Consider the following 12,048-nt stretch of genomic DNA (forward strand, 5'->3'; position numbering starts at 1 on the left):
ATATTCGCCGCGTTGTCAGTGACTATGGCTGGGTCTTTACTCATCAGCCCCCACTCCTCCATAGCTTTGGTTAACATTTCAGCTAAACCGACAGAGCGATGGTTCGTTTCAACTTCGGTTGTCTGCAGCACGTAAGACACGAGGTTCCAGAGCTCGTCTATGTAGTGTGCTGTCACACTCATGTAAGATTCCGTAGCTACAGATGTCCAGGTGTCACTCGTAATGCCCACCCTCTCTGCGGTCTTAAGCTTACACATTACACCATCTTTTACTGTCTGGTACATGTTGGGGATCACTTCTTCAGACAGACGTTTGCGAGAAACAATGACATATTTTGGTTCCATTACCTTCATTAGCCGCCTGAATCCCACATTCTCAACAACAGAATACCGGCGCATATCTTTGCAAATGAAGCCCGCAATCGCCTCAGTTATTTTGACAGAGCGTGCAGAATTAGTTGGCAGTTGTAGAGTTTGTTTCAGTGTCATCTGTTGCGGTCCGGTGACAGGCTTGGATAATATGATGTCTTGATGATGTCGCATCATGTGGTTCCTGAGATTAGTAGTATTTCCACAATACTTCACCTCCATTTGGCAGGCTTTGCAAATTGCTTTGCTTTTGTCAAGCTCGTTCTCTGTATCGCTTGTTCTGAACCCGAAATGGTGCCAGATTGCAGCTTTGAGCGTTTCTGGAGTTTTCAAAGCAACCGCCATGTTCGTTGTTTTAATGTCCTTCCACCTCGCGCGCATGCGTAAAAAAAAAAAAAAAAAAAAAAAAAATCGATCCTCTGAGTTACGGATCGATCTTAAGAAATTATAATGAAAATCGATTCTGAATTGGTGAATCGATTTTTTCAACACAGCACTAGATTAAACTGATCTCAGCATGTGAACTTATTTAACCAAGTAACACTTTAGCATGAATATTTATTAATGCAACTTTCTATTGCTTTCTTTCTCCCCCCCCCATCCCACAAAACCAATAAAACAGTTTGAGACCTATCTGCAGTTTCAATGTGCTTTTATTAAGTGTAATATTGTATGGTGATTGCAACTACATTTGCACCAGCTGGGTTTTCAAGTGTGTTCGGGTCAGTTTCATCGGGGAGAAGCTTTCTGTGGTGGTTCTGGCTCCTTTATGGTGGCTATATTGTGCAGAATGGCACATGCAGACACTATCTGTGATGCCCACTCTGGTGACTCTTAAGCGCCGAAGACAGTTGAAACGTGCCTTTAGGATGCCAAAGATCATCTCTAACTTTTACTATGGTTTTACTGACACATGAGGGTCATGATAGGGGGTTATTGTGTAGGTTTTGCTGTCCCAATTCAAATGAACAGTGTTTTGTACTGTACCAAATTTAACTAGCTTTCCTCAAAGCACTGACACAACATACTCACGGAAAGTAGATTGTTATCTGTTAATTTTACTATTAATTTAAAGATTTATCTCACAGAAAATAATAATTTCACATGTTCACATAATCTCTACCTGAACATTAAGGCTGTGAAAAGACTTTCTATTAACATAATCTGCCTCATGTTCTCCTAGAGAAGTGGAGATTGCAACATGTGTGCAGGCTATTGCTCCAATGACTCTATAGGGAATGCTATCATAAGATTAAAATAATGCTTAACATGTACTGTATTATATAGTACATTTGTGAAATTTGCTTTTTGAAAAAACAAACAAACGTGATGTCACCCTATCAAAATATTTTACCGGCAATTTTATAAAAACCCTCTCTTATGGACATGGTCAATAAATGTCTGGGGAACACCATTAAATATTAATGTACTATTGCAGAGCGAGGACCACCTTGGAAATGGTTCGACAAACCGTGTTTTCCCCTAGATTCTGTGCATCACCGATCGTGCAAGTATGTAGGCTACCACTTGCAAAAAAACGCAACGCAATACCATTTATGGTACAGTAAGTGCATGAATTCGATGTGTTAAATTATTTATGTGCGGCTCAAGAAGTTCGCAAAGATAAGATATTCCTTCCGCAGAAAATCTGTATCTTTCATACAAGTAACAGGAAAGGCAAGGGGATTTTGTCCGGCTAAAAACTCATTTTCTACGATGTGCTCGTCTAACAATTTGCGCTGAGATGTCCACAGGATTTGAAAGAAAATGTAAAGCCATTGCAACAAACACTGGGAATTAGTTACGTCACCTACATGTTTCTTTGCTCACAGCTGATTGGTCAAACTTCAGTCTGAGATCTCGAATCCAGAACTTAACCTGCCCCGGAGCAGGTTAGCCGTGCAGCGTAAGGTACCATGGCAACGAACACCGATTAAAGCCGAGCTACTTTCATAGTACCTAAAACCCAGGGTTGGCGGAAACTAAGCTGAAACATAGCTGGCTAGCCACCTAAACCGGCTTCATGGTATAGGCCCCTGGTGCGCCCGAGCTTCGTTTACAGTCTGAGGGAGACGCACGCTGGAAACAAAACAATCTTCGCAAACATGTCTAAGGATTTCCACACAGAGGAAGACTTGCATTTTTTTGCCCAGCCATATTTATTTGAACCCGAATACACGGACGCACACAGCAAAATTCCCAGTGTTAAATTAACACTCTCGGTGTACATATAGGTCCAACTACAGGGTGTTAAAAATGAACACTGAAGCAGTGTTGAAGTTAATGAGATAATTAAGTGATTAATTAAGTGATGATTGGTCATTAGTGGTGACACCTGATGTTAATAAGCAGAATCATTGAAGGAAAGAGAAACAACAAGAACGAAAAAAAGAGAAACACAAGAACTACTAGACTTCGAGCCTGAGTTATGACTGGTCAAAGATGGGACTTTGACCGGGTGTTTCTCGGGGACCAAGCCGAGTTGGAGCTCCAAACTCCGGGCATGGGGAGGCACCCTTGGGCCCCCCATGACCCCAGAGTATGGAGCCCAAAGTTGGCTTGGTTCCTGAGTTATGCCTGGTCAAAGATGGGACTTAGTGGGACTGGTACAGTAGGTTTCACCTTATAGATTACAAGATTCTGAGAATGCAACTATAAGTTCCTGAGAATGCAACTATAGGTTCCAGAGAATGCAACTATAGGTTCCTGAAAATTCACACGCTCCAAAAATCTAAGTCGAAAACAGCATCCCACCTGTAACTTATTTGACAGGGCCTCTGTAGGCTGTCTGTGGGCAGTGGACCAAAAGGTCCGTTTGGCCCGAAATTGTCATCCACGCCTCGTTAGGGGACCCTGGGGCCGTGTATAGAGCCTCATGTCCCTTCGACCCGTTTTCGTGCTTAATTGGCCCACTTGTCCACAAACAGCCTACATTTTAAAGGTTGCAGGACGGATGTCTGGACAGCAGGGGTCAAAAGGTCGCAGGGGCTCCAGATTTGACACGGTGGTAGTCCAGGGGCCCCTTGGTCAGGATCCTGGATATCAGGGTCCTAGGTGGGCCCCGAGTCTGTTTCCCTATCTTTTCAACGTGCCCTTTGGAGAGGGTCTTTCTGTCTATGAGCGCAAGAGGCCTTTGTGAGAGATTTTGACAAAGGCGCTCTAGGGACTCGTCCTCCTAGTATGTGGCAATGGGGCCCCTAGGCTGCCAGGATGCGAAGTTTGGGGCCCCTCGGACCCCCGGGGGCCGAACAGTAGCCGAAGACACGTGCAACTTATTGCATGCGTTTTAATAGGTGGTTCGTGGACAGTGGACCAAAAGGTCTGTTTTGCCCGAAATTGTCATCCACGCCTCGTCAGGGCCCCCTGGGGCCGTGTCTAGAGCCTCGTGTCCCGTCGACCCATTTTCGTGCTTAATTGGCTCGCTTGTCCACGAACAGCCTACGTTAAATAGGTTGCAGGACGGATGTCTGGAAAGCAGGGGTCAAAAGGTCACAGGAGCTCCAGATTTGACACGGTGGTAGTCCAGGGGCCCCTTGGTCAGGATCCTGGATGTCAGGGTCCTAGGTGGGCCCCGAGTCTGTTTCTCAACTCTAACCTATCTTTTCAATGTGCCCTTTGGAGAGGGTCTTTCTGTCTATGAGCCCAAGAGGCCTTTGTGAGAGATTTTGACAAAGGCAGTCAAAAAAAATTCCCTGCGCTCTAGGGACTCATCCTTCTAGTATGTGGCAATGGGGCCCCTAGGCTACCAGGATGCGAAGTTTGGGGCCCCTCGGACCCCCGGGGGCCGAACAGTAGCTGAGGACACGTGCAACTTATCGCATGCGTTTTAATAGGTGGTTCGTGGACAATGTGCCAAAAGGTCCGTTTGGCAGGGGTCAAAAGGTCGCAGGGGCTCCAAATTTGACACGGTGGTAGTCCAGGGGCCCCCGGTTCAGGATTCTGGGTTTCAGGGTCCCAGGTTGGTGTTGAAATTTTCCCTGCACTCTAGAGACCTGTCCTCCTGATATGTGGCAGTGGGGCCCCCGTAGGCTACCAGCGTGCGAAGTTTAGGGCCCCTGGGTCGAATTGGTGAAAAATATGCACTTAGGTGGATGTTTAGGCTGTTCGTGGGATGTGAGGAAGACTACGATGAAGACTATGCAGTTAGGGGATGTTTAGGCACTCCGTGGACGAATTGGTGAAAAATAGGCACTTAGGTGGATGTTTAGGCTGTTCGTGGGTCGTGAGGAAGACAACGGTGAAGACTAGTCAGCAGTTAGGTGGACGTTTAGGCACTTTGTGGACAAAATGATGAAGAATAGGCAGTTAGGGGGACAAAAAGGCGCCCCCAGAGGTGTCCCCACAGTGCCTATTGCGCAATCTGGGGTCATATAAGCATGAAAATGGATCCAAATTTAGCCTACAGTCCCTTGCACAGCCTATGCGTCATATGGCAACTTATTTTAATGGGCCTCGATCCGGCGAAGCGCCTACGTGTCCTGCGTATTAAATAGATTTTTGGCTCACGGAGCCGAAAGAATGAAAAAAAAAAAAAAACGTCACTGCACATTTTTGATGTCTCTCTTATCTCTTGGAGTCTTTACTAACGAGCTGATAAGTTGAATCAGGTGTGTGTGTGTGTGTGTGTGTGTGTGTGTGTGTGTGTTTGATTGTCAAACCGTTGGTGAGGATTGCGAAGAGGGACAGGGTGCTTCTGACTGAAGGCCTGGGAATTCATACTTACCTGGCAGGGGAGACACCATGATCAGGAAGGTGGTTCACCCAGGGCGAGGCTCGGCCATTGCACTCCGGTTGTGCTGACCCCTGCGAATTCCCCAAATGTGGGAATCTCGACTGCATAATTTATGGTAGTGGGGGACTGCGTTCGCGCTCTCCCCTGGACACACTGGTTAAAAGAGCAGATTGTTAAAGTTCCACTTATGTTTTTTTCTTCTGATAGTTGATGACCTAGGAACTCCAGATAATTTTAACTGCAGTGGTTGATCGGGAGATATAAAACAATCTCTGTGAAAGGAGGTTTTTTCTTTTTTGTTTAAATGGAATTGTTTTATTCTTCTTCAAATAATCTCCAATATTTAACAAACGATTTGATTCACAGCAGTTGTCCTGGAGGCAAAGTTGTTCGTAATGAGGAGGTCTATCATGTGGTATGAATACCTTGTGCATGTGTGAAACATCACGTGATATACAGCCGTCTATGGCCGTATTCATGTTGTTGTTTTTTCTGTTTACAGCGCCACCAAGTGGCCAGTCGCCGCATCCCTTTTCACGTGACCACAGGCTGAGCCCGTACACAGGTGTACCGAGTTGGGTGTAATTGTCTCATTCCGTTGGAGAGTTATAGCCATTTAATTAAAGCCCGCCTCACCCACTCCCAACGTTTTGGCGTCCGGTCGCCAACGCGAATGGAAATTCCGACTTTTTTAACAATCACTGTTGGCAGTCAGACTCCAGAGAATCTTTCTGCACCGGTTTGGGTCAGATCGGGCAAAAAACCTAGGACTAGTGTGCAAAAGTAGGTTTTTCAGAAAATCCAAAATACCCGAAAATCTTGCTAGCGCGACCATCTAATCCGAGGCGTGCGTCTTGTTCGGCCCGAGCCAAGGATTCCGGTGATGTAAGACACTTGGGTCTGCGACGGACGGTCAAGGAGTTACGAGCCATTTCGTACTTTTGATCGCTGCAGCGCCACCCTGGGGCCGATCGGGGCGAGCCTTGGTGATGTTGTAGACCGGGCGGGTACTACCATCCGTCAGAGTTTCAAGTCTCTACGACGTACGCTTTGGTCTGCCCGCTCACCTTTAGGGCAGAATGTTGATGATCCAAAATCCCAACATGTCGGCTGCTCGTGCCGGCACGAGGAGGCACCACAGCGTGCGTTTTAAATTTAAACCAAAAGAGGATAGCACTCTCCCGTTCATGTCCAGACTGGACTTTTCTAGGAAGTGCATCCAACAGTTACTCAGTTTTAAGGTTGTGGACATAAACTGCCTGTTGACTCTGTCCCTGAACCATGGTTTTGATGTGAGTTTTGCTTCTGCTTCCTTGCTAAGTACTTTTTGGACTTGATTTGAAATGTGTAAAGCCAATTTCTCCATGTTCACTGTGGAAAAACTGACTGATAATTCACTGAAAGTTGTGATTGTCAGGATGTTTAATGAAACAGTTAGTGGAGAAGATATTTCTGTGTGGTTGGCAAGATATTGCTCTATTCGTGGACAACCAGTCAAGGTTTTAGATGAAGACGGTATCTGGAGCTGTGCGTGGAGAGTGCCCATTAAACAATGGGCAGATCCCAACAGCTACCATGGCCTGAGTCAAATACCTTCTATGATTGTGTTGGGAGAGAATAGAGGCTACATCCATTACCAAGGGATGCCCAAGCTATGCCGCAAGTGTGGCAAACTTGGACATCTCGCCGAGGCATGCCAAGAAGTAGTGTGTAGGAAGTGCAGAGAAATTGGGCACACTTTTGAAGAGTGCCAAAATGGCAGAAAGTGCAACCTCTGTGGAGAATCATCCCATCTCTACAGAGACTGCCCTAAAAGTTTTGCCAACAAGTTAAAAAGCAACAAAATGGCCGCCCCACCCTAAGAACAAACAATTGAGGAGGCGGCCCCCGAGGTTTTGGCGGGAAATTCAAACCCTCAGCCAGCCTCAGGGATTGGACAGGAAGGAGGAAGTGGGGCGGCCACAGGGGCGGAGTCAATTCTGGCAGTTGGTGAGGGGGAGGAAGCCAATCCTCAAAATGAAATTGAAAAAGAAGACAGTATGGAGGATGAAGAGGAGGAAATGGCTTCCTCCCTAGTAACCGTGTCTGAGGTTAGTGTGTCCGCGAGTGGGAGTGAAACAGATGTTTCGCTCCCCAATGCTCAAGTGCAGAAAAGAACTGCGAGATCTCCTCTGGTTCAAACAGAGGAGAAAAAGCTGCGGGTAGCGCATCGCCTAGATAGTTCCCCCCTGGAAGATCTAGCCCGTATGTGGCCCGCAGAATCTCCTAATGAAATCTCCTTTCTGCATTTCAAGCTAAGAACATCGTAGTCAAAGGATTCGCAAGAGGCCTACTCTGCGAGCCCTGAGGCGTCAAGCACTTGCCCCCCTGATCCCAGCTCATCTGGGGAAAAGAGAAGGCAAGTGCAACAAGAAATAACATGATTTTAATTATATCTCTGTAGTCCCTTGGTTGCTTTTAAATGTCTCACACCCTTTTAATCATACTGCTCATGGCTCTCACTATCTCCACAATCAATGTGAGAAGTGTGAAGAGCAATACACGAATACACACTGTGTTTTCCTTTTTAGAATCTTTTAAGTCAGATGTGTTTTTATTGCAAGAATGTGGTCTGCCTTTTTTAACAAATTACAGGAAGTGGGAGGAGATTTGGACCCCAGGACTTTCCATCTGGAGTGGGTCCAATTTTAACAAAAACGACGGTGTTGCTATTTTAATAAAAAATCCCCATGTTTTGGTGAAGGGCAGCACTGTGGTGAGGGACGGGCGGGCAATTTTAGCAAGTCTGACTTTTTTAGTTAAGGATTTTAACATTTTAAATGTGTATGGTTTTACAGGTAAAAACAACAGGCATGAGCTTTTAGAAGACCTGCAGCCCCACATGCTCGGGAGGGCTCCCCTAGTGGTAGCAGGGGATTATAATTGTGTTTTATCAAGACAGGATAGAAAGAGGGTAGGAGAGGATTTTAAGGTCGACAAGACATCGGTTTTATTACAAAATATAGTCAAAGATTTTAAGTTAGTTGACTGCTTTAAAACAATGCATCAAAGAGAGGAGGGCTTCACCTGGTTCAGTGGTGATGGCGCCAGAGCCTCTCGAATTGACTATGTTTTTACAAGGGACTGCCCGCCGACCGATGCTACATTGAGCCCCCTCTTCTTTTCTGATCACATGATGCTCTCCTGCACCCTTTCACTACCCACGGGTGTGACTGTCGGGGGAGGGCTGTGGAAGCTGAACTGCTCCCTTTTAGAGGATGAGGAAGTGATTAGTGAATATAGGGAGCAGTTCAGCCAATGGCAGACCCTCCAAGACTTTTTCGACTCACGTGCACAGTGGTGGGAGATGGTGAAACAAAGGACAGGACGTTTTTTTAAACAAATTGGAAAAGAAAAAAAGAATAAAGAAAAAAGACGCATGATGGGGCTGTAAAAAAGACTGCAGAGATATTTTAACCTTTTAAACAGTGGATTGGATTTTACAGAAGAAATTAAAGAATTAAAGAAAGAAATATCAGATTTGTCCGAAACAAAGAGTAAAGGTGTCATTTTAAGATGTAAGGAGAGAGAAATAGAAGAAGGGGAAAAGTGTACTGGATATTTTTTTAAAAAGACAATAACACGGGGAGGGTCAATTAATACTTTGAAAACTTTTACAGGTGGGGAGGCAAATACAACAGATCTGATTTTAGGGGAAATTGAAAGTTTTTACAATAATTTATACAGCACTAAAGAGGTACACAATAGCATCTTAGAGGAAGTTTTAGGGTTTTTAGACAAAAAGGTAAAGAGTCAAGATGTGCTTTTATCCCAAAATTTTACTCCTTTAGAAATGCACAAAGCGCTAAAAGGTTTTAAAAAGGGGAAGTCCCCAGGCTTGGATGGACTCCCCTTTGAGTTTTATCTCAAACTTTCTGGGACATTTTAGCACACGACTTAATGACAGTTTTTAAAGAACTTGAGACTCTTGACAGACTTCCAGACAGCTTTAGAGTAGGGATAGTTACATTACAATACAAAAAAGGGGACAAGACTGACTTGAGAAACTGGCGACCAATCACTCTTTTAAATTATGATTGTAAACTTTTTAGTAAGATTTTAACTACACGTATGTCGACTGTTTTAGAGGACGTAATCCACCTGGATCAAGCATGCGCTGTGTCCGGCAGGAAGATCACGGACAGCCTGGTACTGATCAGAGACGCCATCTGTTTTGCGAGAGACAGAAACATTCGGCTAGTAGTCCTAAATTTAGATTTCGAAAAAGCCTTTGACCACGTCTCGCACCAAGACGAGGATGGGGTTTCCTGGGAGGTTCATTGCCTGGGTGGGACTGCTGTACAACGATCTGTCTAGCAGAATTTTGGTTAACGTGCATTTATCCAAAGCTTTAAAACTCTACAGCGGCGTCCGTCAGGGGTGTCCTTTATCTCCCCTTCTGTATGTGGCTTGTATTGAGCCACTGGCACAAATCTTGAGAAGGGATAAATGGATTAAAGGACTAGACATCCCAGGGACTGGTGGACTGACGGCGACTTGTGTTTTATATATGGATGACGTGACCCTTTTAGCGACTGACCTTTTATCAGTACGAAGAGCAATGGACTTGACTGACTGGTACGGTCGGGCCTCGGGCGCCAAGCTCAATAGGAGTAAGTCCGAGGCCCAGCTCTTCGGGCCGTGGGGGAACGTAGACACAGTTGGACTAGATTTGGATTTTAAAGACAATGATTTGAAAATTTTAGGTGTAAAATTTGACAGAGAGGGTGGAGGACAAGGAAACTGGACTGACATGTTAGGGAAAGTCAGGCAAAGACTGGGCTTTTGGGGACTGAGACAATTGACGTTTGAAGGCAAGATTTTAATTTTTAAAGCAGTGATTTTACCACTAATTTTACTTGTCTGTTCTGTTTTTAGTCCCCCAAGACGATTCCTGGCCAAGCTGGAGAGGGCGGTATTTTATTTCCTGTGGGGGTCCAAGTGGGAACGACTAAAGAGGGAGGTCGTCAAAAAGAAAAAAGAAAATGGCGGGAAAGGCCTCCCAGACCCCCACCTGTTTTAAGGCAGCCGCTTTGCCGCCCTCCACATCCAATACGCCCTGACCCCATCCAGAGAACCCAAGACAGCAGCCATGACCCGATTCTGGATGGGGTCATACCTAAGAACTTTGAAAATTTTACCCATTGATCTTAAAAGTCCAGTGTCTTTTAATTTGTCAAAAGAGCATAGTTTTATTAAGAAATTTTTAAAGAAATATCTTTTAGAGACAAATGATGCCACCATTTTAACTAACCATAAGTCTCTTATCTCTCTTGTGCAGGATCGGGAATCGGTGAGTCCGGTTCCAGGCCTCACACTAGGTGAGGCCAAAGACGTTTGGAGGAACGCAGCCCACCCAGCTCTCCAGAACAGGCTGAAGGACTTGTCGTGGATGGTGGCTCATGAGATCCTCCCGGTCAGGGCGGTCATGCACTCCAGAGGCATGGCCAAAAACTCCACCTGCCCACGGTCCGGATGTGGTTCCCCGGAGACCGTCTACCATCTGCTCTGGGAGTGCGGCGCTGCGCGGGACCTGTGGGCCAAGACCGGCCCCCTGTTTTTCCCGTGCCTGCCAGCGGTTGGGGCCCAGGTGGACTACAAGCTCGCCATCCTGGGGGTGGGTCAGGGCTTGAAGGAGCTTACATCACCCCAATTCTCCTCGCTCTGGCTCACCCTAAACGTGATCAAGGATGCCATCTGGGTCACCAGAAACCTGCTGGTGGGGAAACATGTTACGGTGCCCCTCCACGCGTGCGAGCAACTGATAAAATCAACGCTGCAGGAGGCGCCGGATGTCGTCATTCGGATGGGGGGGCCGGGCCACACGGGGAAGGTCCCGGCCGCCACCGACCCTGGCCGCCCGTAGATGCACCCTCACCACACCGGCTACGGGAACAGCGGGCCAGCGGGCCGGAGGAGAGGGGATCTCCGCTGGGCACCGGAAGCGGGGAGTCTGGAGCCTGTTCTGGAGACCTGGGGTGCTTCTCAATATCCCTCCTCGTCTCCTCGCTCCTCCATCCTCCATCCTATGACCCGGAAACCAATCGAGCTCAGCCATCTTGAAGGACATCTCAATTCTCTAATTGCACCGCGAGGAGTCGAGGATCGAGGAGTGAGGAGGCTTCCAGAGGAGCTATGAGAGAGGATACACAGGTGTACCCTTTGCGGAAGAGTTTTATCGACTAAACATGACGCACGTATCAATGCTCCTCCCCCTTCACATCTGTCACAATCATTTGAATTTATACTTTACTTTTGTAGTTTACATAAACCACACAACTCACATATTTCAACAAGGTATCTTGCTGTATTATTATTTATTATGAATTTCTTAACCCTTGTGTTATGTTGCGGGTCAATTTGACCCGTTTCGATTTTCAAGTTGTTGGAAATACTGGTTAACCTTTGTTTTTTTTCTTGATATTTTGTGACTTTTCCTCATTTATCATGATGAACATGCATGCAAAGTTTCAACATGCTGATGTGTTTTGACATATACAAACAAAATTACTGTTACGTTTGTGATGTTCGCGGGTCAATTTGACCCTCATAGACAGCCATTCAAAAGCAACTGTACAGACACAAAATAAAAACATTTATTTTCTGTATGTAAGGGCACTTCAACTCCAGTTCTAACGTGCAAGTGCATCTAAAAGCAATCTAACCCTAACCAAACACACTTGAAAAAGCTAAAATTACAGTGTTCAGAATTATTTGCAAATTACAGATGAAAATCACTTAGGTAAAGTTGGTTTTATATTCGCACATTCGCACATTCGCGTTAAAGAACTTTTTCAATTAAATAGTCAATGAAGCAATTTTTTTTCAGATTCGAAGCAGCTACTTAATATTGACAACAAAGATTGTAATCTACAACATTTTCTACAATCGATCAAAATGGGTAAGTAT

The 12,048-nt window shown here is 45.6% G+C and overlaps 1 non-coding gene across 1 annotated transcript; it reads left to right on the top strand.

The window, feature by feature from the left end:
* Nucleotides 1-5,083: 5,083 nt before the first annotated feature.
* LOC130095246 (U1 spliceosomal RNA) lies at nt 5,084-5,247 on the top strand. The gene has a single exon (XR_008808068.1). It is a non-coding gene; the product is annotated as a U1 spliceosomal RNA (small nuclear RNA).
* The last annotated feature ends 6,801 nt before the right edge of the window (nt 5,248-12,048 follow it).

This window comes from Rhinichthys klamathensis, unplaced genomic scaffold, assembly GCF_029890125.1.
Source record: "Rhinichthys klamathensis goyatoka isolate OS25496 unplaced genomic scaffold, OSU_Roscu_1.1 h1tg000010l_1, whole genome shotgun sequence".
NCBI lineage: Eukaryota > Metazoa > Chordata > Actinopteri > Cypriniformes > Leuciscidae > Rhinichthys > Rhinichthys klamathensis.